General features: G+C 41.3%; 1 protein-coding gene across 1 annotated transcript in view; it reads left to right on the forward strand.

The window, feature by feature from the left end:
- LOC307210197 (uncharacterized protein) overlaps nt 1–27,162 on the forward strand; it is a gene marked incomplete at its 5' end in the record, with an annotated part of 44,819 nt that overhangs the window by 5,894 nt on the left and 11,763 nt on the right. The window lies entirely within an intron of this gene.

The raw sequence follows: 27,162 nt of genomic DNA on the forward strand, positions 1-27,162 counted from the left end.
GGGCATTGCCATTGCCACAAGAGAAGGAAGAAGGATTCAGTGCCTTCTTTGCTTGCAGCCTACTTCTTGTTGGTATAGTAGTTGGTGGCTGTTTCTTTCCTCTTGGCTAGACCTCAAAGAACTTGGGAATAACGTCATTTTGTTGACATCTATTTCATGCTGCTGCAGATATGTTGGGTCCAAGATTCAGAAGCAGAAAGGTAAGTGATGATAGAACTGCTTCCGCGTTTGACTGGATTACAAAACAGACAGGGCTAAATGTTGGAAAGGTACTTTCAAATGTGAATGAGTACAGGAAATCTTCAGGTATTTGGCGAAGGATTGCAGTGTGGGATTCTGCCAAGTTTATCCCTCCTGCATATAATGCATTTTATGTTCCAAAATAACAAAGTGACTTTTGATATTTAAGAGTAATTTTTAAAAACCTCTTACTTTCCCCCAATTTTTCTGAAAACATGTGTCACCCCCACACCACCCCCAAAAAAGCCAGAACAAAAACTTTCCCCACTGTGGCGTCAAAATTTCCAGAAATTTTACATCTCTAGCATCTACATATGTGAATCTAGCATCCACATGTGTGTGAATCTGGAGATCATTAATAATTCTAAATATAATATTTAGAAATTAGTTTTTAACTAAGTTCTTAGTTTTTAACTAAGCATTAGGGGCCAACTTTTTATTGTTGAATCTTACTTAATTGGAAGGTTGGTCACATTTGGCATTATGCAAAGTATACTGAGTTGCCAGAAGCGCAATCCTATGCATGCCTACTCAGAAGTAAGTTTCATTGAGTTCAAAGGGACTTACCGTATTCCCAGGTAAGTACAGTATAGGGTTGCAGCCTACATTGTTTCTTAAGGTCCGAACAGAACAAGAACTAAAGAGAACAGAAATGCTGCCACTTAGTATTCCACTGTTTGCTCAGCCTCTCTTTAGGTACAAATAATCTATATTTGCCTGAGGCATGAAGGATTCTTGTATTCTAAGGCAACCATTTGTCTGACAGCTGAACAGAAGCACCAATTACCATTGTGCTCAACTGAAATGTGACATGCTCATTCAAACACTGCCCGAAGTTGTGAAATCCTACACATTCCAAAGTGATGAGCGTATATTTTAAAGCATCTATGATTTGCCAGCCCATTCACTAACACACATCCTTTTAAGTCAGACACAGATAAACCTACAGGTAGTAGGTGAGGGAGTGGGCAATTGCAGGGCAGAGGAGAGGGGTTCACAAAGGGGATCTTGCCCATCAAAACCTGGAGCCGATGCTATAAGCATCCTGTATCAGATCCATCTACCGGTAGTTTAGCATCCTGTTTGCACAGCAGCCAAACAGATGTTGATGAGAAGCCCACCATCAAAATATGAGTGCAACAGCTCCAATACTAGAGAGAATATACATTATTATTATTATTATTATTATTATTATTATTATTCAGTCATCATGACTTTGGGCTGGGTGTTCATCAGTATACAGACAATACCCAACTCTACCTCTCTTTTAAATCAGAACTGGTGAAGGCAGTGAATGTCCTGTGTGAGTGTCTGGAGGCAGTTGGAGGATGGATGGCAGCTAACAGATTTGAGGTTGAATCCTGACAAGACAGAAGTACTGTTTGGGGGGGACAGGGGGCAGGCAGGCGTGGAGGACTCCCTGGTCCTGAATGGGGTAACTGTGCACCTGAACAACTAGGTGCACAGCCTGGGAGTCATTTTGGTCTCACAGCTGTCCATGGAGGCGCAGATCAATTCTGTGTGCATGGCAGCTGTCTACCAGCTCCATCTGGTACATAGGCTGAGACCCTACCTGCCCACAGACTGTCTCACTAGAGTGGTGCGTGCTCTAGTTATCTCCCGCTTGGAGTAAGTACTGCAATGCATTCTACTTAGGGCTACCTTTGAAGGTGACCCGGAAACTACAACTAATCCAGAATGCGGCAGCTAGGCTGGTGACTGGGAGTGGCTGAAGACCACATAACACTGGTCTTGAACCTACATTGGCTCCCAGTACGTTTCTGAGCACAATTCAAAGTGTTGGTGCTGACCTTTAAAGCCCCAGATGGCCTCGACCCAGTACCTGAAGGAGCGCCTCCACCCCCATTGTTCTGCCTGGACACTGAGATCCAGCACCGAGGGCCTTCTGGCGGTTCCCTCCCAGCGAGAAGTGAGGTTACAGGGAACCAGGCAGAAGGCCTTCTCAGTAGTGACGTCTGCCCTGTGGAACGCCCTCCCATCAGATGTCAAGGAAATAAACAACTATCTGACTTTCAGAAGACATTTGAAGGCAGCCCTGTTTAGAGAAGTTTTAAATGCTTAATGTTTTATCATGTATTTAATATTCTGTTGGTAGCCGCCCAGAGTAGCTGGAGAAACCCAGCCAGATGGGTGGGGTATAAATTTGTTGTTGTTGTTGTTGCAATTGATAGCCTTATCCTCCATTAATATGTTCAAACCACTTTTATAGCAATACAAGTTGGTAGTCACACTGCTGTTATTTCCCCCTCAGAAATAACAATAAATTAGAAATTGAGTGGGGGGAGAAGGAAAGGGGAGATTTTATATTCATAAATACTTGAAAGCACAATAGTAAACCAGCTGTCATCTTAATGGCTGTGGTCATATGCTATGCTTTCAGGGTAAAGAAGAAACTGGATTACTGCTGCTTTTGAAATTCAGCTAAGCACCCTTTAGCAACACAACCAGTTAACACAAGCAATACACATAACAAGACTAGTGGAAAGCTACCACCCTTAGAGCCAGCACATTTCCCATTTGTCTTTTTGCTGCTATAGACCAAGGTGGCTACTTATCTGGATCTGTGAAGTAATTCTGCAGAATGGAATTAGTGACAGAATCTCAAAGGATCTTCTCCCTTATGTACTTAGGAATTAGCATTCACTCTCATTCAATCTCCCTCCCTAAAATTATGTAGATTTATATACAAATATATTCAGTACATTAAAAAAAAAACCAACCACATGCTATAGAACAATTCACACACATAAAAATGGAGAAAACCCATTTCAGACTTCAATTAAATTTTAAAAAATTGAGCCTACATTTCAGTATCCACTGTAATTATAATCAGCTCTTTATTCTGAAGAGATAAAAAAGGAAACTGGAAGGCAGGAAGAGGGGGAAATGTTAGAAGCCTTTTCACTGGGCTTTTAGGCATTTAGTCAATTTACATTTTTAATCAGGAGAAAATTTATGTAATACTACATAACCACTAAGGATCCTTTGGGACAAAGAGCACAAAAGCGATCATTTCAAAAAAAATAATAATAATCTGTTTAAAAATATTGCTTCAAAGTTTTCTTTTTTTCAGAGCTGGAGCAGTTGTTTAAAGTGATCATTTCATGCTACTTGTTTGGGATTAAGTACAAAGTCAATTTAACAAATCATATATGGAGAATTGGGGCAGCAAGAAAATATTTACTTGTCAGTAGAACCAGTTGGGGGACGCAGGTGGCGCTGTGGGTTAAAGCCTCAGCGCCTAGGGCTTGCCGATCGAAAGGTCGGCGGTTCGAATCCCTGCGGCGGGGTGCGCTCCCGCTGCTCGGTCCCAGCGCCTGCCAACCTAGCAGTTCGAAAGCACCTCCGGGTGCAAGTAGATAAATAGGGACTGCTTACCAGCGGGAAGGTAAACGGCGTTTCCGTGTGCGGCTCTGGCTCGCCAGAGCAGCGATGTCACGCTGGCCACGTGACCCGGAAGTGTCTCCGGACAGCGCTGGCCCCTGGCCTCTTGAGTGAGATGGGCGCACAACCCCAGAGTCTGTCAAGACTGGCCCGTACGGGCAGGGGTACCTTTACCTTTACCTTTAGAACCAGTTGAGAATATATAATGGGTAAAAATTAGCACTACTCCTAGCTCCTTGCCTCAAGGAGGGGTCTTAGAAGGCCAGGAAAAAAAATGGCTTGGGGGCAGATAGGCCCCCAGATCTGATGTTAGCTACCCCATGCTACTTGATTCTTCTATTAAATGGATATGCCTGGGAATACAGCCTGTAGCTTTCTGAACGCAATGTATGCACTCTGCCCCTGACCTTTGATCCCACTCCAAAGCCCATCTTTCCAGTATCCCTTGCTCCTAAGAAATGTTATGGGTGGGGCAACATACAAGGTTTTTTAAGTGTTCAAACCTGAGTGCCTTTGGCTCTGTATAAACCATGCATTAAAAGTGCCTGGCTCTCCCCTGGGAAGAAGAAGAAGAGTTTGGATTTGACATCCTGCTTTATCACTACCTGAAGGAGTCTCAAAGCGGCTTACAACCTCCTTTCCCTTCCTCCCCCACAACAAACACTTTGTGAGGTGAGCGAGACTGAGAAACTTCAGAGAAGTGTGACTAGCCCAAGGTCACCCAGCAGCTGCATGAGGAGGAGCGGGGAAGCAAACCCGGTTCACCAGATTATGAGTCCACCACTCTTAACCACTATACCACACTGCTTACTGGCAACTGTCACCGTAGAGCTGCAATTCCCAACACACTTAATAAACTACAGTTCCCAGGATGATTTGGGGGATGTAATCCAAATTTATGCACCAACTACTGGTGCTAAAGAAACTGAAATTGACCAATTCTATGAATACTTACAACACCTTATATAAATGACACCAAAGAAGGATGTTCTTCTCATTATAGGGGATTGGAATGCTAAAGTAGGGAATCAAGAGATAAAAGGAACAACTGGCAAGTTTGGCCTTGGAGTTCAAAATGAAGCAGGGCAAAGGCTAACAGAGTTCTGCCAAGAGAACAAGCTGGTCATCACAAACACGCTTTTCCAACAACACAAGAGGCGACTCTACACATGGACATCACCAGATGGGCAGCATCGAAATCAGATTGATTATATTCTCTGCAGCCAAAGATGCAGAAGCTCTATACAGTCAGCAAAAACAAGACCTGGAGCTGACTGTGGCTCAGATCATCAGCTTCTTATAGCAAAATTCAAGCTTAAACTGAAGAAAGTAGGAAAAACCACTGGGCCGGTAAGATACAATCTAAGTCAAATCCCTTATGAATACACAGTGGAAGTGAGGAACAGGTTTAAGGATTTAGATTTGGTGGACAGAGTGCCTGAAGAACTATGGATGGAGGCTTGTAACATTATACAGGAGGCAGCAACGAAAACCATCCCAATGAAAAGGAAATGCAAGAAAGCAAAGTGGCTGTCCAACGAGGCCTTACAAATAGCGGGGGAAAGAAGGCAAACAAAATGCAAGGGAGATAGTGAAAGATACAGGAAACTGAATGTAGGTTTCCAAAAAAATAGCAAGGAGAGACAAGAAGGCCTTCTTAAACGAGCAATGCAAAGAAATAGAGGAAAACAATAGAATGGGAAAAACCAGAGATCTGTTCAAGAAAATTGGAGATATGAAAGGAACATTTCGTACAAAGATTACCATAATAAAGGACAAAAGTGGTAAGGACCTAACAGAAGCAGAAGACATCAAGAAAAGGTGGCAAGAATACACAGAGGAATTATCCCAGAAAGATATGGATGTGTCGTACACCCCAGGTAGTGTGGTTGCTGACCTTGAGCCAGACATCCTGGAGAGTGAAGTCAAATGGGCCTTAGAAAGCACTGCTAATAACAAGGCCAGTGGAAGTGATGATATTCCAGCTGAACTATTTAAAATTTTAAAAGCGGATGCTATTCAGGTGCTACATTCAACATGCCAGCAAATTTGGAAAACTCAGTGGCCAGAAGATTGGAGAAGATCAGTCTACATCCCAATCCCAAAGAAGGGCAGTGCCAAAGAATGCTCCAACTACCGCACAATTGCACTCATTTCACATGCTAGCAAGGTTATACTTAAAATTCTACAAGGAAGCCTCAAGCAGTATGTGGACCGAGAACTCCCAGAAGTGCAAGCTGGATTTCGAAGGGGGAGAGGAACCAGAGACCAAATTGCAAACATGCGCTGGATTATGGAGAAAGCTAGAGAGTTCCAGAAAGATATCTACTTCTGCTTCATTGACTATGCAAAAGCCTTTGACTATGTCGACCACAGCAAACTATGGCAAGTTCTTAAAGAAATGGGAGTGCCTGATCACCTCATCTGTCTCCTGAGAAATCTCTATGTGGGACAAGAAGCTACAGTTAGAACTGGATATGGAACAACTGATTGGTTCAAAATTAGGAAAGGAGTACGACAAGGCTGTATATTGTCTCCCTGCTTATTTAACTTATATGCAGAATTCATTATGCGAAAGGCTGGGCTGGATGAATCCCTAGCCGGAATTAAGATTGCCGGAAGAAATATCAACAACCTCAGATATGCAGATGACACAACCTTGATGGCAGAAAGTGAGGAGGAATTAAAGAACCTTTTAATGAGGGTGAAAGAGGAGAGGGCAAAAGATGGTCTGAAGCTCAACATCAAAAAAACAAAGATCATGGCCACTGGGCCCATCACCTCCTGGCAAATAGAAGGGGAAGAAATGGAGGCAGTGAGAGATTTTACTTTCTTGGGCTCCATGATCACTGCAGATGGTCACAGCAGTCACGAAATTGAAAGACTCCTGCTTCTTGGGAGAAAAGCAATGGCAAACCTAGATAGCATCTTAAAAAGCAGAGACATCACTTTGCCAATAAAGGTCCGTATAATTAAAGCCATGGTTTTCCCAGTAGTGATGTATGGAAGTGGGAGCTGGACCATAAAGAAGGCTGATTGCCGAAGAATTGATGCTTTTGAATTATGGTGCTGGAGGAGACTCTTGAGAGTCCCATGGACTGCAAGAAGATCAAACCTATCCATTCTTAAGGAAATCAGCCCTGAGTGCTCACTGGAAGCACAGATAGTGAAGTTGTGGCTCCAATACTTTGGCCACCTCATGAGAAGAGAAGACTCCCTGGAAAAGACCCTGATGTTGGGAAAGATTGAGGGCACAAGGAGAAGGGGACAACAGAGGACGAGATGGTTGGACAGTGTTCTCGAAGCGACCAACATGAGTTTGACCAAACTGCGGGAGGCAGTGGAAGATAGGAGTGCCTAGCTTGCTCTGGGCCATGGGGTCACGACTCGGACACGACTAAATGACTAAACAACAACAACAGTCATGTGCTTTAAATGTATAGAGTTCACAGAGTCTCATGACATTTACAGACAAGTTACCAATCTCTTCCTTTCCCATCTGTTGGCACCTACTAAATAGCTGAACGTGTGAAGCTGTCTTACACTATCCGATCACTGGTCTGAAAGGCTCTGACTGGATGGAAGCAACTCTTCAGGGCCTCAAGCAAGGCCTATTTTGAACCCTACTATCAGAGAACACTTTATATGAAGATGCCAGAACTTGAACTTCCTCAGGCGTGCAAAGAATAAAATTAAAATAAATGTGCACTACAATAGACCCATGGCCTCTGCCCAGCAACTGACATGACGGGCTGAGCTAATTCAAAAGGCCCTCCCCTCTGACTGACCTACCCACATATTTAGAAAGGCCCTGGGCAAGACAGAATTATTGCCATGGGGAATAAGGCCGGTAAACCACAATTTCCCCAGAGCAGTAATCTAAAGAGACAGGGCCAGTTGGACCAAAGTGATTTCTTAAAATACATGTGCCAGTTTAATATGCTTAGGCATACATTGTATAGTATAGCCACACAATCTGGCTGTGGGAAGAAATGGCAGATTTGTTGTTGTTTTACATATGAGCTAATCATGAACGAAGGCATTCATGCGCACACATATCTAGATGAATGAAACACAAAGAGGTTATGAAAACAGGAATTGGAGCTGGAATGGGAGAAAATGTGGTAGATGTTGCAAATGCCCAAAAAACCTTTCCTAGTGGTACTGGCATGGGGAGTGATCTGTCACTTTCAGTTCTCTCGATTTCAGATTTTTCCAATCTTAAATTCAGTTCTCCACATTTCTGAAGCACTGTTTTTTGTTTTGTTTTTTAAAAAAATCCTTTAAAAAAATTCTTCAAAATTAAGAAAATTATTCAGCATTCCTGTGTAAATTTTTCCTAGTATATAGTTTTGACCAATGTACCCATTTTTACAAGCAATTTCAAAGGAAATAATGGATTTTGTACGTTGTTTTCACTATTATATTCATTTATAGGGACATATACCCTAATATATGCATATTTGTAAATATTATTTGCTTCCTCACTTTTCTTTGGGAGGCACAAATTTGATAAATTCAGCTTTGAATACAAATGGAATCAAATTTATCCACTATCTGTAGTCACTACCTTTAAAAAAACTTTTTCAAGGTCAGCAAAGAACAATGATATCTCCTGCTCAAAGAAGGATCCAGTCATGGGCCACATGTTCATTCTAATTTCCACTCTTTGGCCAGAGACTTGCTAGTTAATTATGCTACATGTTCAGTTGGCTGTAATTTTTTGCTACTCAAATTTATACAAAGTATTTCCCTCGGTTTTTCTTGTAGATAAATTGGGAAATATAAATATGTTTCAAAAGAGGAAGGAAAGACAACCAGGTAAAGTGGGCATCTCAGTCAACCTCACAGGGTGGATTTGACAATAATAATGGGAAGGGGGACCATTTCTGGTGCCCTTATCTCCTTGAAAGAAGGGTGGAACAACAACAAAGGCATTTGTTGTTGTTGCTACTGCTGCTACTACTGTTCTCGCTTCATCATTTTGAAGAGCAGGATCTTGAACTGTCACTACACTGAAATTGCAGTATCATAACACTGATGCGAAATATCTGTGCAGTTAGGACTGTGTTGATTAGATAGCGAGCTTCTCACCCTTGGTGACTCTGCAGTGTCTGAAAGCAAAATCAACCCCACACTCTTGTCAGAATTCATTTGACTTTTGCTGTGATTTATTCTCAGCTAACATGTATGTGTGGCCAAAGACTATTTTTTTGTTTTGGTTTCAGAAGCAGTAGCTACCCTGTCTTTCTCAGTCATGTCACAGCACAGACAACTTGGAGCTAACGTGAAATGTTGCTTAGCAACCACGCTAAGCCTGCTGGGATAATCTTACTGTTGGTTTTCTTGATTATATTTGGGATTCTTACAATGTTTCTTCATCATAATAAATTACACCTTGGAAATCCCATCTCCTTAAATGCTTATCTTTTTCTTACACCTTAATTAATGCTTAGTAATCATAGGAAATGTACCTTCTTAAAATGTCTGTTTTGCTCCTTTGAGCAGAATTTATAACCTGGGAAGCAAACCCCAGGCAGCATGCCTAATGATAGGCCTGAGAAAATAGCTCCAGATGACAGTTCACTGTGATGCAATTCCTCCTTCTGAATCCAGATAGGAGACATCATTTATCGGACTGTCACATTCTACCAGACCCCAAAACACCTTTGCACTTTTATCTAAGGGATCCTTACTTACCTCTTTGCCTGCCTCATCTCAGTGGGAGGAGCCTAGAAATTTGCTACCACTTGGTGGTCCCATCCCCTTTTGGCTCCAGCTCAACTGCATTTATTTTCACATTTGGGTTGCTTGCACAGGAGCAGTTTGTCTGGAAGCCTCCTCCTGCACAGGACCTTTTCTGAGACAATAGGTAGGTGATAACTAGCACGATTTCTATTTCTTCCTTTAAAAATGCTAAGGTGATATGTTGTTATTGGTTTGTGGGTACGAGATCCTCCCCATAGTTCCTGGATTCAGTAAAAGTTTGAATTAATCAAGGTTGGATTAAACTTTGCCAAACATATAAACCCCCTGGATTTAGTTATGCTAACGAACCAAGCCAGCTTGGCCAAGCTAGCTGGATGGGCCAATGGCAGGGGACAAAGGCCAGTTCAAGGCCCTTCAAAGAAACCATCAAGGGGTGGCATGTAAAGACCCTCATAGGATGTGAATGCTCTGCAATCCCTCCATCTCGGACTTCAGGCACCTTTTGCCCACAGACTTTTCCTGCTAGGAAACACAGACCCCACTTCTGACACCAGTGTTCCACGTCCCCCCATTTCTGAGTGGTGTGAGATTTCAGGGGTTCTAGGCACTTAACAAGGGTTCATATTTCCTTCAGAAATCAGGCATAGTAGAGACTGTAGTGTCTTTATGATATATGCTTTCATTTACACAACTTGAAAGTAGACGAAGGGATTGCAGAGCATTCATATCCTTTGCGGGTCCGTCTTCCCCCTAAAGGATGGCATTGGATTCACAGGACAGTACCAAGTTATCCTCTGTGTCTCTTAGTTCTAGCCTGTCATCTCTCGCTCACATGGAGTTCTGCCCCACTTCTCCTTTTCGCTGCTAACCTACTCTCAGGACCTCCCTCCAGCTTACTCATCCAAAGTTGAAAGGCTAAACCAGGCCTTTGGCTCTGCCCACTAGCACCCAGCAAAGAAGGGCCCCCATTCCTTTTTGTCAGGTAGTTTTGCCCTCAGATGGTTTCCTTGATGGGCCATGACCAGGTTTTGTCCCCTGCTAAAAGCCAGGCCAGCCAGCTCTAGCTAGCTGGTGTGGCTCATTAGCATAACTAAATCTATAGGGTTTGTGTGCTTGGCAAAGTTTAATCAAACCTTGATTTATTCAAACTTTTACTAAATCCAGGAATTATTGGGGGGGGGGGATCTGGCACCCAGGAATTTAGGAGAACCTGGCCACCCACAAATCATAACATCATGGATTTTAAAATTTTGTTTTCATTTCTGTCCCACCACATTTTCAGATTAGGTAAGAGTGCTTTGAAACAAAACACAAGGTTTTTTAAAATATATATATATGTAGAATTGTAGTAAATAAATTTATGCAGCACTTCCTATCTGTTGACCCAAAGAGGCACTTAGCCTAGTCTTGAAATAAACTGGGGGTGGGGAAGTAAATTAACTTTAAAATAAATCAACTGAATAAGAACTACACTAAAATTGGCAACAGAAGAGTATAATGAATAATGAATTATTACCACAAAGACCTCCTGGAATAAAAAGGGTCCTTCAGCATTTAGAAAGCCAACAGAGAGTGAACCTCAGGGGGAAGTTCCATAATGAGTGCACAAAAAATAATAAAAAGAAAATAGTCAATTCCCTATCCACAACTATAAATTCAGGAAGGGAAGTATTCAGTGCAGATATGATTTAAGAACAGATGAATGTCCATATAGAAGTCTCATAAGGAATCCTGAACCCAGAATGTTTAGGGTTCTGAAGAACAAAATTGATGCTGTCAAGAAACCTCTTTCAAAAGGCTAATATCTAGCAGAAAACTTCAATAAAGGGTCTTGTGATATATTAAAGACTAACAATTCTTTTACGGCATAAGCATTTGTGAACTACAGTTCACTTCATAAGATACATGGAAGTCTTCTCAGTATGTGTATATACTTGCAACTAACACTTCTTGCACCTAGCGAAGTGAGCTGTGGTGCATTAAAGCTTAAATGTGTTTGTCTAATGTGCTATAGGACCCTTTGCTGTTATTCTCTGGAGTAGAACACTTCAGAAAATGTTTTACATTCAGCATTAACATTTGAAGATTTTTCAGTAACACTTCATATTTACTTAACTGTATTGGACAGTGGGCATACCATAGCTTTAAGTACTTAACAATATGTGACATGTAGCAATCAGTATTTGACGGTATCTGACATTTAATAGTATCTGACATGTAACCAACATTTGAAAGTATTTCGACAGCTGACATGCAGTAGCAGTCGGTATTTAACAGTGTTGAACAGGTAACTGGCAATAGAATTTACTAAGTTCTGTTTGCATTCCACTTAAGCTGAGCATCCTGAACAGGGGAAAGCAGCGCTAAATTTAAAATAGCTGCAGCTCCAAACTGTAGCCATTGCATATAAGCCACATGATGAAGGAAAACAAGCAGGTTTGGTTTGGTTTGGCTTGGCTGGCTCAAGAGTTCCTTAGGCAGTGAAGAACAAGATGAAGCTGACTAGCAATTAAAAACAAAAAATGACCGGAAATGGAAGCACAGATGGCAAAAAATGCTTTGGCTAATTATAAACCATAGCTACCTCACAGGCTAGAATACCACTCTAAATCTCTGGAGGTGCAGTATGCCTGGGTTTGTGCAACAAAGAAATACAACAACCTTTGTTTTGAGTAGTGACTAAGTGCCTCCTTTTTCAGAGTTGTTCAGTGCCATTGGCTTCAATTTTGATCATTTATATTGGTTAATTAATAATAGTAGTAAAAATTTACATATAGAGTGTTTGTGTGTTCATTTTCAAAGATTAAAACCAATATGAGAGCGCTTTGGGTTTGTCAGTGTAGGATTCCATGTTACAAATAAACCAACATTAATTTTGATTTATCCCTGTTGTAAATAGCATGCCTTTCTGCAAGTGGGATTGCGGGGGCTCGTCGTTGTTATATATGGCATGTATTATTGCCTTCCAAATATACTCATTCTAGTCTTTGCCAACAAGAAGTTAGTCAACTGTGTTATGTATGGGATTGTTAGAGAGCCCAAGTTGTTCTTTTCTGACCTTCATATCTTCTGTCACTGACTTGTACAGCACAACATAAAATTCTTCAGCAGCATACAGAGGCAGCGATATGCTTCTGGGCAATTGCTTTGCATGGCTACATTAGTGACATGGCAGCGATAGTACATCTGACAGTTGTGCCCTATAGGGCTCCCCCCCCCACAACACACACACATTGCACACTCTATTTATACACCCCAGCTTTGAGCCATGCAAAGCATTTGCAAACTGAAATTCTTCTTGACTCTATCATAGTACTGTATCCAATAATCAGCAAAGAGCTGAGCTAAATTTCTTGAAGTAAAAACTGCATTTTACATGCAACCATGTCAGAAGAATAACTCAGAAAGGTGCCCTAATTTATTGGTGATTAGTTTTAAGCCAGCATGTTGCACTAAATATCAACTCTGCAACACTGCATTATGTCATTAGAGATGAATTGTACTGGCTCATGGGACGTTAAATGCCCAACCATATGACATACTGTAAAATGACATGACAAATGCTTGAGACAGTATAGCTGTCCCTAAAGGTTTAAAGGAAAATGCCCTTTTAAAAACCGACATTCTTTCTATGCTTTTTTACCAGAATGTTTCAATGGGGGCGGAGGAGAGGGGAAGCTGGTGGGTGAAAAACCCCCTATACATTTTGATTATTGTACCAATTTATTTATACAAGTGATATGAAGATATATTGTATGCATCAGACAGAATGTGCCTATTTCCAAAGTCTTTGCCAAATTCATACTCTGACACAATTACAAGGCAGATAGCTCCATATCTGAATGGCAGGAATATGCACTACTATGTCAAACTGTCAGCCACTGGCTTCAGTGAATATCTTGGCCAGGCTGTCTTCACAGCAAAGATAAATCCAAATTATGAATGGATTGGTCAGCTGAGTCTTTCTAATAGAATCCTAAACCTCACAGCTTTTTTCCTTCTGCATTTTATCATCACTACAGCATGTCAAGCCAGGAATGGCCACCATTTTATGAATCCCCCCCTGTGTTTCTTGATTAAAATGTTCCATTTCGCCCACCCCCCCAGAAAAAAATGCTTCTGATTGCTCAACACAAATTAAGTACTGCTTAATAGATGACCAGCACACTCCCTATGAATGTAAGTAAGTCACATTATGTCCAAAGGCACTTACTCCTTAAAGGTAAAGGTAAAGGACCCCTGACAGTTAAGTCCAGTCGCAGACAACTCTGGGGTTGCGACGCTCATCTCGCTTTACAGGCCGAGGGAGCTGGAGTTTGTCTGCAGACAGTTTTTCTGGGTCATGTGGCCAGCATGACTATGCCGCTTCTGGTGCAACGCAACACCAAAACCACAACAGCGCACAGAAACGCTGTTTACCTTCCCGCCAGAGCGGTACCTATTTATCTACTTGCATTTTTGGGCGTACTTTCAAACTGTTAGGTTGGCAGGAGCTGGGACCAAGCAACAGGAGCTCACCCATCGTGGGGATTCGAATCACAGACCTTCTGATTGGCAAGCCCAAGAGGCTCGGTGGTTTAGACCACAGCGCCACCCACGTCCCTCCTTACTTACTCCTTAGTAAGTGTATTAAGAACCTAAATGGGGTATGTCCTGTTAAACCTAATGAAGAAGCACAGGATTGGATGGTTAACCTTGGAATGTGGAATGAATTTTGGTGGTTTGAAATTCCAAAACCAACTCATTTGATCTGCACTATTGTGCAGATTGGACTTGACTCCACTTCAGAATCTGTGCTTCTACTAGTCTGCATTAAAAGGTGGCTTGCAGTCTGAACCTCTTCAACTTATTTATTTTCACAGATACTAGTCAGGGGAACGGTGTCATACACTGATCTTATTGTGCGTGTTGAAAATGTTGCTGCAATTCCCTCATCACTCTCAGGGAGATTGTAGGAGGCGGGGGACATGGCTGCCCCCATGAGCCCACAGGGGGGCAGCCATGTTTTTTTCAGTACAGTACAATCTTATTACTAGGTAATGTACATAAAAAGAAGTTCTGATACTCCCAGGGGAATTGCAGCAATGTTTTCAACACAGAATGACAAGACTTGTACATACTAGCTAGCTGTTCCAGATGGCCAGTATTTGTTTTAGTTATAAAGAATTAAAAAGGAAGAATCAGCTCCAGAGAACATTTTGAGTAATTAATACATTTTCTTTTTAACAGTTCCTGGATTAATACTATTCCACTCACTCCCAGATTAACTACTCTGTTTAAGTACTTAATAAATAACAGTAAAGGGTAAAGGTAAAGGGACCCCTGTTAAATCCAGTGGTGAATGACTCTGGGGTTGCAGTGCTCATATCGCTTTACAGGCCGAGGGAGCCGGCGTTTGTCTGCAGAAAGCTTCCAGGTCATGTGGCCAGCATGACTAAGCTGCTTCTGGTGAACCAGAGCAGCGCATGGAAATGCCGCTTACCTTCCCGCCGGAGCGTACCTATTTATCTACATGCATTTGAGGTGCTTTCAAACTGCTAGGTTGGCAGGAGCAGGGACCGAGCAATGAGAGCTCATCCCGTCACGTGGATTCGAAAGGGCCAACCTTCTGATCGGCAAGTCCTAGGCTCTGTGGTTTAGACCACAGCGCCACCTGTGTCCAATAAATAACAGTACTAAATTACAAATAAATCACATCCAATTGCAATGTCTGTTTCTGTGTAGAACACACTTTCCTAAACTGGTTCCCCAAATGTTTAGGAATGCAATTCCCATCAGTCCTAGCCAAACTGATAATTGTCATAGATTATGGGAGTTTTGGTCCAAAAACTTTTGGAGACCATCAAATTGGGTTACATGGGTGTAGAACTTTCCTTAAACTCTGCTTGGTGCTGTGAGTTAAAAACAATAACAACAAACAAGAGCTTCTTGCTAATGCGGAATTTATTAAATATTGTAGAAAAAAGCTATTGGGGGATTTTGCATATGCACCAAAGATTTATAAACACAGAATGGATATGAGCCCCTACAGAATGGCCTGTTACCGCTGCTGCATCTTCATAGCAAGTGTTGCAAAGAGGATGATGTTCTCAAAAGATCCAGATTAAGCATCACTTTTCAAGTTTCCTTTGGCAGAGTAAAGGGTAATGTATGAACAGCCTTGGTTTCTTGATCACCTGAAGCAATTTGGCAATACAAAGCTTCTCCTCTTTCATGCTGGAGGGTTCCAGGGTGTTCCTTTTGCCATGGTTTAGTGTGTTGGTTGACCAAAATGCACAATCATACAACCACAACCCAATCCAAATATTTTAAGTACTGTAACCATTTGCAGTGACATCTTGGCCAAAGGCTCTGCTTTGGGCTTGAGAAAAGCAACTACCAAAATTTAATCTAACCTTGAAATTAACCTTCCCTCTCCTACTTTTCTCTGCAGCCTTGAGAAGGCCTAATGGGCAAGATGTCACCTTTAATTTTATGTGTGTATCTCAAACATATAGTCTGACCCCATTTTAATTCCTTAGCTTTTCACTGTGGTTAATGTTTATATTAGAATCTGTTGTTCTGAGTTCCTCCGAAAGGATGGTATGTTATTCAGGTTTTTTATTTGGAGATTAGCTCTTCCTCTCAATTTAGATGTGCTGAGCTTGATTGCTGTATATATTAATCACATTTTGTTTTGCCCTCAGGGTTTTTTTTTAAACTTCTATTTGTTCTGTTCCAAGTAATCTGACTCCAATTGTGTCTCTTTGGCGCAGTATCCATCTATATTCAGCTATTGCAATGAATATTTGATATTTTTGCAACCTGTCCAAATATCAATAGTTTATTGAATTTCAATAGCATCGCATACATGAGCTATAATTTCAAAGATGTTATTCTCTAAATATTTGAGGGCTGTAGGGGCTTAGTAGAATAGACTGTAGGAATGGTCTTTAGTGGTACATATTTAATGGAGATACACACTCCCATTTGCTCTGCATCCAGAACACTCATACAACTGGTTTGGGAAGTGGCATTCATACAGCATTAGCTATTATACATATATGTCCTGTAATTTCTTATTAAATACTGCTGTGATTTGAACTGAGAAACAGAACAGCCCAGCTGCATTTTAAGCCAGTAAGGTGTACACAGTCACAATATAGCTACTTATTTGTTATAACGTATCTCAGCAGCTAGGTGCTATGTGGTATATATATTAAGGGTGGGGGGAACTGCTCACACGTTTAATATTCTAAAAGATAATGCCACAAGAAAAGGAGATGAGGAAAGGACACATAATGAGGTTTTTAAAAAATGCAAAGTTGCAAAGGAGGAAGCTATAGTCCCTTATTTTTGTAGGGTGTTAATAAGGAAGATTGCCCCTAAGGAAGGAATCTCGTTTCCAAACTATGTCAGGCAATAATAATTTGACGGGGATGGGGGGTGGCTTTTGAAAATGTTTGTTCCTGCATTCAGTGGCTCCTTTCCTCCTTTTGCGGGTGGGGTAGGGACAACAGAGTTAAAGCCACATGGTACTCAAACAGGGCAAGTCTGCACTGCTCACCACAATTTGCTGACAAGCATGAAGTAGTCCCAATGACCTCCAGAGGCCCAAAGGAGCTCACGGCAGTCTCCCCTCATTGTCCATTTCAATGTACCACACAAAAGGTATGTAAAGATGTCACACACAGATGCACACTCTTAATGGGACCGCGGTTCCCAGCCAAGCCCCCCAAATGCCAAGGTGTCTGCTAAGCATGTCCTTGGTAGCTCTGTACAGTGGTACCTCTGGTTATGTACTTAATTCGTTCTGGAGGTCCGTTCTTAACCTGAAACTGTTCTTAACCTGAAGCACCACTTTAGCTAATGGGGCCTCCTGCTGCCGCTGCACGATTTCTGTTCTCATCCTGAAGCAAAGTTCTTAACCCGAGGTACTATTTCTGGGTTAGCGGAGTCTGTAATCTGAAGTGTATGTAACCTGAAGCATATGTAACCCGAGGTACCAGTGTATTCAAAATTAACAAAAAAAGGGGGGGCTATGCACATAACAGTTACAACACAGCTTCGAACAAAGACAATTTTTGCCATTTGTTGATTGCTCGGGAATAAGACACTGTTCCCCATAGGTTGATAGTTAATAACAGGGTTGGCCCTAAGCCATTTTGGCACCCGAGGCAAACCACAAAATGGCGCTCCACTGCCAGGAAAGAAGTGATAAGTGAAGATCTATATCGGGAACAAGGAGGCGGGAATCAAATCAGTTTTACCTGATGGTTGAAGTAGGTATCAAAGGATGTCCTGGGGCAAAGGGGCCCACTCTGAATCATGCCAGGAGGGTGCAGAGCCCAGGAGACCCCAGAGGGCAGCCCCTGCCATTACTTCCCTAGAGGTGGGAGAAGACCAGCAGTTCCTCCTATTCACCAAGAAGCAACTGCAGAGGTGGAATGAGGGGGGCTGCCGAGAAGGTGGCTGATCTGACCTCCAGGGAGCATGCCACAGCCATGGCTGAAATTGCAGCAGCAGTGGCAGCAGTAAGTGATGCGTTTCTTGGAAGCTGAATCCGCTCCCTCCAGGGATCCTGGCACCTGAGGTGATTGCCTCACATCGTCTTATGGCTGGGCCAGCCCTGGTTCATAGAATTTAGTGTGTTGCTTTATTAGCTTTATGGATTTTATGGCTGCCTTCCCCTATGTATTTCATTGTGAATAATAAAACACTGTGGTCAAGGTCAAAACCCGATGGTTCCAATTCAACATGTAGCAGCGGGTAGATAACGAAATAGCATCATAATTCACTCCAGATTGAACAGCTGAGAAATGTGTTCCCTGCTTCCATAACTTATTATTATTTTGCACGCGTGTTAGCACTTAAAACTTATCTATTTCATTTCCTTACTTCCCATAACATCATTGGAGGACAGCGATTTCAAAGAGAATATTTTAAGATGTTCTAAATGTTTTCAAATGGTTTTTATATTTGTTTTTATATTATTATAAATGTGATCGTTTTAACAAATTGATGTTTGGTGACCTGGGATTCTTTGGGACAAAGGGCGCGATATAAATTTAATAAATAAAATAAAATATAAACATGTTGATTGCAAATTGTTGGATCCTATGTTTACTCAGATGGATGAAAATTGAATTAAGTATGAGCAATGTTTATTTTATCCCAGTTTTGCACAAAATTTTATTAATAGTTTGCAGGTCTTCAGTGTCCCAAATAGATCTGAATGAACACATATCTGGGCAGTTTTATTTTATGCTGGTGCCATCACACCAGCAAGGCTTCATTAGTGTCAGACTTGTTTCTGACACCAGTGGCAGTTGATGGGCCAGGGATGTCTTTGTCATATGCAAATTTGTTCACACCTTGGCTAGAGATTAATTAGGAATGGTTGATAGACTCCAAGTGGTGTGAAACTGGTTTAAGAAAGAATACATCCAACAGCCACAACACATAACAAAGTACAGGATACATATGCATTTTGGAAAAATTGTGCAAACATGTATTCACAACTAAGCACTATAGCCACAGTGAGTGCACAGTAGCCAGGAGTGTGAACACAGTCGAAGTGTTATAAAGGTATGTTGCTGCTTTCATCTGCGAAGTGTTAGAGGGCATGCAGTGCAGCTTGCATTGCCCATGGCCCCAGTCTATTTCCTTCTGAGCAGCACATCCCAAAAACACACAACTGAAAGGGCAACTGCCAATACACATTCCAGGATAACTGTTCAATCTTTAAATTTATTTATTTTATTCAGAGCTGTGAAGGGGTCAGTTCTCAAGATTGACAGTCTGTGGAGATTTCACAGCGAGGAAGACAGGCTAATGTACCGTAAATAAACACTCCTCTAGAGCCACTGATTTGTAAGATTGAACATTAGCATCTATTAGCAGCTTGCTGAAAATGCTCCAGCATTTCCTTCCTTTAAAAGTACTAACCTCTATTTAAAATGCTTGGGTCCAGGAAGGTATGATCAACTGCTCTCCTGCACCCAGTTTTCCCTCTCTTTTACATTTCATGCTCCAGTTTTTCCAAATTCAGCTGTGGTAGGAGAAGAACCATTTTCTTTGTCTGGTGGAGGGAGCCTGATGATAATTGTCTTTTCCCGAGCAATATAAGGTAACTAATCAGAATAATGATCCCAGCAGCTGTGACTTCTAATGAAGTTTGAGCCTGTCACACTCAAGGTAATCATTGTCTTTTTCTTAAAAACGAAAACAAAACAACCCGCCCTACTTCATTAACATGATCAGTACATAATGGATCCACAATCATTTTTTTACTGTGTTAGATATAGGAATGTGAATTCATGTTTACAGGTTGCTAAGTAAAACCCTTTTACTTGCAAATTACCCCAGTTATCATTCTTGCATCAGCCAACATCCAGCATTAATGTTTTACACTACCAGATACTTTGGCAATCAGTGAGTTGCTATATTCTTTATACTGTGGAAGTTATATTGAAATGATTTTTAAAAATAGAGTCAACAACACCCCACATAACAATACAAGTCAAAGTGCTAAATCAACACCCTCAGCCAAAGCCCTAACAGCTCAAATCAACCAGAGAAGAAGGCAAGCAACAATTTTCATGTCATTTTCTGCTGTGCTAGGCATGAGCTGACACAACTGAGGGGCCAAAATAGGACTCCTTTCTGGTAAATAGATCAACATAGTGACCAATGGGTTCATGGATGGCCCTGCTCCATTCCTGTAATATCCTGTTCCAAGGCCCATATGCTGGCAGTGGTGTTCAATCCACCATGCAAACCTTGGTTGCAACAGGAGTCTCCAAGGCAGCAAAACAACACCTCTCACCTCACCAATAGAGGCTGATGGAGGCCAGCAGACAGCTGCATCTGCTACATCCTAACATCCAGCAGTAGCAAGTTACCAGTGGGGTGTTTATAAGATTGCAGCCTTAGTTGGATGGGACTTGCGTGCAAGGAAATGTGCATACAGTTGTACCCAAGATCAGAACATAAGAATCAAATAAGGAGACAATAGCAAATTTCTGTTCTTCTTCATTCTTGCATTGTGGCAAGAGCCCTTTAAGCAGGATATGGATTTGTTTAACACATCTTTAACCATGCTTTCCAGCTGAAAAGTACTCTAGAACTGTTCGTATTGATCAATAACAAACAAGATTGTAAGCAAAAAAATAATAATTTAAAAAATTGTCCACTAGGACCTTAGGGACCAACTAAGATTGTAAGCATGACACTAAAGGTAAAGGGGATAAGGAGGAAAGAGAAAAAAATAGGTATCAGTCCTTAAAGTTATATAGTACCAGCTTGAGTGAAATCAGTTCAGGGAGAGTCTATCTCTGCTGTAGCCTGGGAAAATAGATGAGGCTGGAGGACATTTCAGCAAGGGAGGAGCATGATGCATCTGGTCTCTCAGCAAAGTAAGCAGAGATGCTTGTTTTTCTTGATAGCCAAAGATCAGCAAAATGAAAAGATCCAAGTGAAGGAACAATTACTTTTGACTGAGGAACAATTTCTGTCAAGCAGTTGCACGTTGCTTACCACATCAGAATATTGCTTCCAGGATGGTTTTTGTGATGGAGATGTTAAATGGAAACTAAATCACACAACCAACTCTAGCTTCTTTCAAAAGAGGATATGAAAATCAACTGTGTCCCACTTTCATTTTTTACTGTCCTGGTTCAGAGTCTCCCAGTTTCCAAAGCAGTGGGCTTGTCCACACTTGAATGTTATTTACCTGTTGATCCAATTCAAATTAGACCGGAGAATCCACACCCTATTTGAATTTGTATATGAGGAGCAACTTTGGTCTTTCCTGTTCATGCCAGGCCCCTTTGTGCTCACCTTCAGCTTTGTAGATTCTGTTACAGCAATTAAGTAATACCAGGGTATGTGCGCAGATAGCTGCCCACACATCTTGTTTGTTTGTTTGTTTGTTTGTATGTTTGTTTGTTTAAAATGGGGAGGCAGAAGGATGCAGGCCGTTCAGGCGTGTGCCCAAAATAGTTATGAGCATGGCTGGAAAAGAAATGAAAAAAACCAAGGAAGTAGTGGGCATGAAAAGGAAGGAGCGGAAAGTCACTCAAAAACTCTGAAACAAACAATCTGTGCCCCTGAGTGGAATGGTTTAGAGTCCCATTTCTCTCAAGGTTTTAGACTATCCCCACATAGCATAAGACCAAATTTACAAGGGGGAAATATCAAGACTGATTTTATTTGGAGGTAACATCATGTGGCCTACACAAATTAAATGGGAACACAAGTAGTTGCAAACACCCAGTGGACAAGCCCTAAACCATTCCCTAGTACAGGCCGCCTCCAGGTTCAATGTGAGATTTGCCATGCCTCTCTTTCACCACTGCTCTAAATTTCTTTGATTCTCTTTCTCCCCTTTTCTGCCTCCTTAATGTCTCCTTCACTCACTGGCTCCTGTTTTTTTTTATGTTGGGTTTGGGCAGATTTGGCTAAACAGGGGCTGAGTGGCAGGTTAGATAAATAGGCCAAAACAGTGTGTGTGTGTGTGTGTGTGTGTGTGTGTTTTGAACTAATTATTTAGTTATTTGTTTAGTGAGTCATATTTTGAAAAACTGTTTTACCACTTAGCTTTTCCTTAAGTCCGCCCTCTGCCCTAGGGATAAGGGAGGTAAGAAATCAAAATAAACAAATATGTTTATGACAGCCATTTATTAAACTGTTTACTAAACACCACTTCAATATAAAGCATGCCTTAGGAAAGAATCTGCAATCTGTGACAATTATTTTTTTTAATTAAAAAAATCCAATCTTGTGCTTGCTTTGATGTGAACAAAATATTTAATAACAAAATCTGTTCTGCTCAGCATAAAATATCAACATGACTCATCAGCAACAGATTGGGTTTCCTATGTGCATTTTTACAAACACCGCCAGTGCATATTTATGCAACTGATTTATAATTAGTTGAAATGTTGGGGTTTTCCTCCATTGATTTACGGAAAGAAAATGCAGAAAGATACCAACTGCAGAGGGAAAGGCAATAAGGAAATATCCACATATAAATGGGGGAAGCAAACCTTTCCCCCATCCCATTGTGTTTTGAACTAAGTTCTTTCTCCAGGCACTCTAGCTAACAGAACCAGTGGTCAGGGATGATGGGAGTTGTAGTCCTAAAATATCTGGAGGGCCGAGTTTGCCTATGCCTGCTTTAGAGCCAGTACTGATTGCACAGCGCATGAAATGCCTCAAACGAATATTCATATTCTCCAGCATCCTTTGGGATCTGTGCAGTCTGACTTCAGTTCTTGGTGTTTATATACAGATTTCCCTGCCAAACTGCATCAACCATAGCAGCACGAATTCTATAAACAAATATGTAGAATCTGCAGTACACTGCAGCATTTCATACATCCATTAAAATGTTGTATTCCCCGTCATTACTACAATATTAATTTAAAATTTTATCATCCTTGATGGCGTTTAATTTCTTTACTCTATCAGTGTTTTCCAGACACGTGAAGTGTCACATTGAGGCAAGATTTACATATTCATGACACGATTTGTATTCAGGATTCTTTGTTAAATGTTTATAAAAGATATTTTCCTTTTACCAATATGTAATTAACCCACACGAGTAGGCAAGAAACCTGAAAATCTGAATTCTGATGTGTGCTTTTTTCCCCCTATTTTGAAGACGGCAGTTTGTTAGGCAAATTTCAAAAATACAAAATGACCTAAAATGTTATAAAGTATCATCCTAAGAAACTTCCATTCAAAAGCACATTGGAAGGTCCCAACAATGTATACAGAAGTGAAGCTGTAAGCTTTATTTATCGTTTTGTCTTCTGCTTCCTATACGGAAAAAATATATATTTAAGCTAAATGACTAGTTATTTTGGATTAATGTCCCAGATATGTCCAGTTCAAAGCCATAAATCCCATTAACTGGGTTGTCAGGTCACAGCATACAGAATCAAGACTCTGAACCTCAGTTTATGAAGCTAGAGGTGAGCATTGGATCTGCCCCAACTACTCTTGAGCACCAGCTTTGGAAATATGATCCTTCTATCTTTAATCCACAGTTCCTTGTTACATCCAAAATTGAGAACTGTGATTTAATGTGGACTTACTAACCAGGAACTGTTAGTGTGCATTTTGTCTAGCCCCCAAAGTTGCATGACTCCTGCCTCAGCTGACATTGGGCATTACATCTTTATCATGGAGACTACTGTTATGTAGAGGGGCCCCCCAATGCTATTTAGAATTCTGGACAATTCCAATATTATGTAAGAAGACTCAGGGCCGGTCCACCTATGGGGCAAGTTGAGGCAACTGTCTCAGGTGGGAGGATTCACTGGGGCAGCAGGCCCTGGTGACACTATTTCTTCTTCTGCTTGTTCCTAATGTAGATCTTGCCACACCTTATCTCCCTTGTGCGGAGGGGGGGGGACATCATTTTGGGATCCACCTCAGGAGCTAAAATGTTTTGAGCCAGCCACACACACACCACAAGACAGCAACAGCTATGGGAAGGAATAGATGTGCATCTTTGGGGCAGGGTTAGACACATAGATTCACCATAATTGCCTCCTCATGAAAGTAATACCTGTGAGTCTTGCCCACAAACCAGTGTTCTAAGCAAATGCTGATGCATCATTGTTCTAAGGGCATCGCTGTTCTGTCAAGCTAATGAAATCTTAAAGCTGCAACAAGGCTGGTATATATTTAAAAGGTTTTTTTTTTAAAAAAAAATCCTCATCCACCTTATATGTAATGGTAATATCAATCCTGAAAAGGCTTAACTCCTAAGGGTTGCTAAATATCCTACCGCTTCTTTTGTGGGGGACAAATGGTTCTGTAGAAGTCAAGAGGAGGGCTATTCAGCCCAGCTCAATCACATTCACTGGCAACACTATGGGATGTGTTCTGAGGCAGTTCTTCTGACCTGAAACACAGAACGTTGCCTGTGTGCTTTTCCTTGTATCTTCACAAGTAAAAGGAGGGACTTCACTTCTTAAAATGAAATCTGCATAGTCAAAAGGGACCCTTTTGAACATCATGACCCGAGAGCATTGTGGGACAAGTGGGGATACCTGCCACCTGAATTTGGAAGTTTTCTGTTGAGTCAAATAATGACGTATAAATGTATAGAAAATTACTACATTTCACACACACTTTTGTAGGTGAGTACTTTGAGATGAGCTGTATTTTTTTTATTATCATCAACACCACCATCAGAACTGTCATTTACTTTGATGCAAAAATTCAGTAAGGGCCATTTTAATACACACATTACTTTCCTCAAAACAAACATGAAAAATCTGAGCAAGAGATTATGTTTGAATAAACACTGCTCCTCAAGAATAGCCAGCTGTTGAAGGGATATTTTTTTTGTTCTTGGCTCAATGGTAATTTGGTGAAATTAAGGTAAACGAATTCATTTTGAGTAAAAACGGATGGATTCAGCGTTTCTATTGGCTGAGCTGTTGCTATAGTAACAAATTCCTAGCAGCTGAAATCTATTAGTACTGGTCTTTTTCTCTCAATCTCAGGTTAAGTAGAGAATTTGTTGACATGAAATAACTTCCAAACACTTTGCTACTAATGGGAACTATTTATCTGCCCTCTACTAATTAGCTGTTGACTGTGGCTGAAATATATTAAATAACTGGGGGAGAAAGAAAGCTCATTTTCTCTCATGAAGAGACAGAGTGCCAGTAGAATTGTGTAGTTAATAGATATTCTGAAACTGTAATCCCAAACACACATACTATGAAGTAAGCTTTATCCACCAAAGTGGGACTTTTTTCTGAGTAACTATGCACAGGATTGTGCTGAATCCTGGATTTTGAAAACGTGAGATGGAAGTCAAGATGGACCCCCAGGGATCTATTGCCTTGTTGTTTATACAATATCATGCATTTGAGGATCAGATCACATCTTGCTTTGTATCACTGCAGGTACTGCTTGAACATGTGCAACTGCTGCCATAGACCTTTCTGTTTTTTAACGGGAAGCAGCTAACCTGGGACAGATCAGCTGTCAGCACTGTATGTTTAACAAGTAAACTAAATATCAGCTGCTGTTTATGATGGATGTTAAATAACTGGATGGGCGGCATGCCAAACCCACAAGGAGACACGACAGATTGTCCATGAAGCATGATATTGTCATGTCTGATAGGTATATACCCCAGCACTGGATGAACAGTGGAGCAGCTGAAGGGACTCAATGCAGTTGCAAGCAGACTTTTTCAGATGTTGGCTCCCCATATATTGTTGGTTTTCAAGTTATCATTCCTGGCCATTGGCCCTGCTGGCTGGGACTGATGGAGTTGGAGTCCAACAGCATCTGGAATGCCACAGGTTTCTCACCCTTGGTATTCAGTTCAATAAATATTATCAATTATAGTAGATGTGCATGCATGGAACTCTCTGCATTTCATTTCACTTTATCGAGAAAGTATTGACTTTCTCCCTGCCTAATGTCTTCCAGATGTTGTTCACTCCAACTCCCATCATCCCTGACCACTGGCAGGCTGACTGAGGTTGAAGTCCAAAGACATCTGGAAGGTGCTATATTGGCTATGTCTGCTCTAAATAGCCTGATGTTCCTCCTTGTTCCTCCTTGGGGAGGCCAAACTGTCTTCCCACCCTACCCTATCTCATAACAACATGACAATGGATAGCCATAGAGAAATGTGGCTTCCCAGCATGTACTGAGTTTACACCCTTCTATCATTCCAGCTTGTTTTCTTCTGCCCAGAAATAATCTGGATATTGATAATCTTATACACACTCTAAGTTCCGTTGAACTTAGTTGGATTTGCTTTCAAGTAAATTGTACAGGATTGCACTATCTTCACTAAAACGGCCTTCTAATTAAGCCAACACTATCAGAACGTTACCTCTCATATTGCTAGAGACACAGGAAGAGTGTGGAATAAGAACACTCAGGATAAATTTGTAATTCAAGGTCTGCTTTGCACATTTAGAGACAGTAATTGCATGCAGAAAAGACAGTAAGAGCTGTTCAACAGTGGAATGGACTGTCCCAGAAGGTGGTGGACTCTCCTCCTTTGGAGGTTTTTAAACAGAGGTTGGATGGCTATCTATCAGGAACACTTCAGCTGTGATTCCTGTGTTGCAAGGGATTGGAATGGATGATCTTTGGGATCCCTTCCAACTCTACGATTCTATATAAAACCCACAAATCAATCATGTGAGACAATTGTACACATGTGCCTTTCATTACATGTGAGCCCACAGGGCAACTGCACACTGTGCATGAACTGGGCATACATGAAGAGAAACATGTCCTTCCAGTTGCCATACATGTTATAGTGTTCCTGTGAGTTGTAACTAGCAAAGCATTCCATGGCAACAGCCTTTGTGATGAACTTCTTCCAAGCCTACTGCTTGCCATTCTAGGATCACGTAACATGACTTAATGGGGAGGATGGCTCATAATAGGAGCCATTCTTATCATGTGGAAAGCAAGATGTGACCTCATTCTCCAATGAATACTATTGGATTCAGTCAAGAACTGGAGTGTTCCATGGTTTTCCTTAAGCAGACACAATAACTGTGACCCTGCCAACCACAAAAAGAAAAGAAGTGGTGCCTTGTCACCATAATTCCCCCCAGAACAGCTCTGCTGATAGTGCATACAAATAAGGTAGGGGCTTTCTGTCTCTTTTGACCAACTGGCTAATGCTCTAAACAGTTCAGTGTTCCTTGAAATTCAAGACGTGAGTCTTCCCACCCCATAGCATCACACAACGCTTCTAGTATGATAGGAAATGTGCTCTGCTTTCACAAGCTAGTTAGCGTTACAGGACACAATATGGCACTGAAA

Source organism: Podarcis cretensis (assembly GCF_951804945.1).
Source record: "Podarcis cretensis genome assembly, chromosome: 2".
NCBI lineage: Eukaryota > Metazoa > Chordata > Lepidosauria > Squamata > Lacertidae > Podarcis > Podarcis cretensis.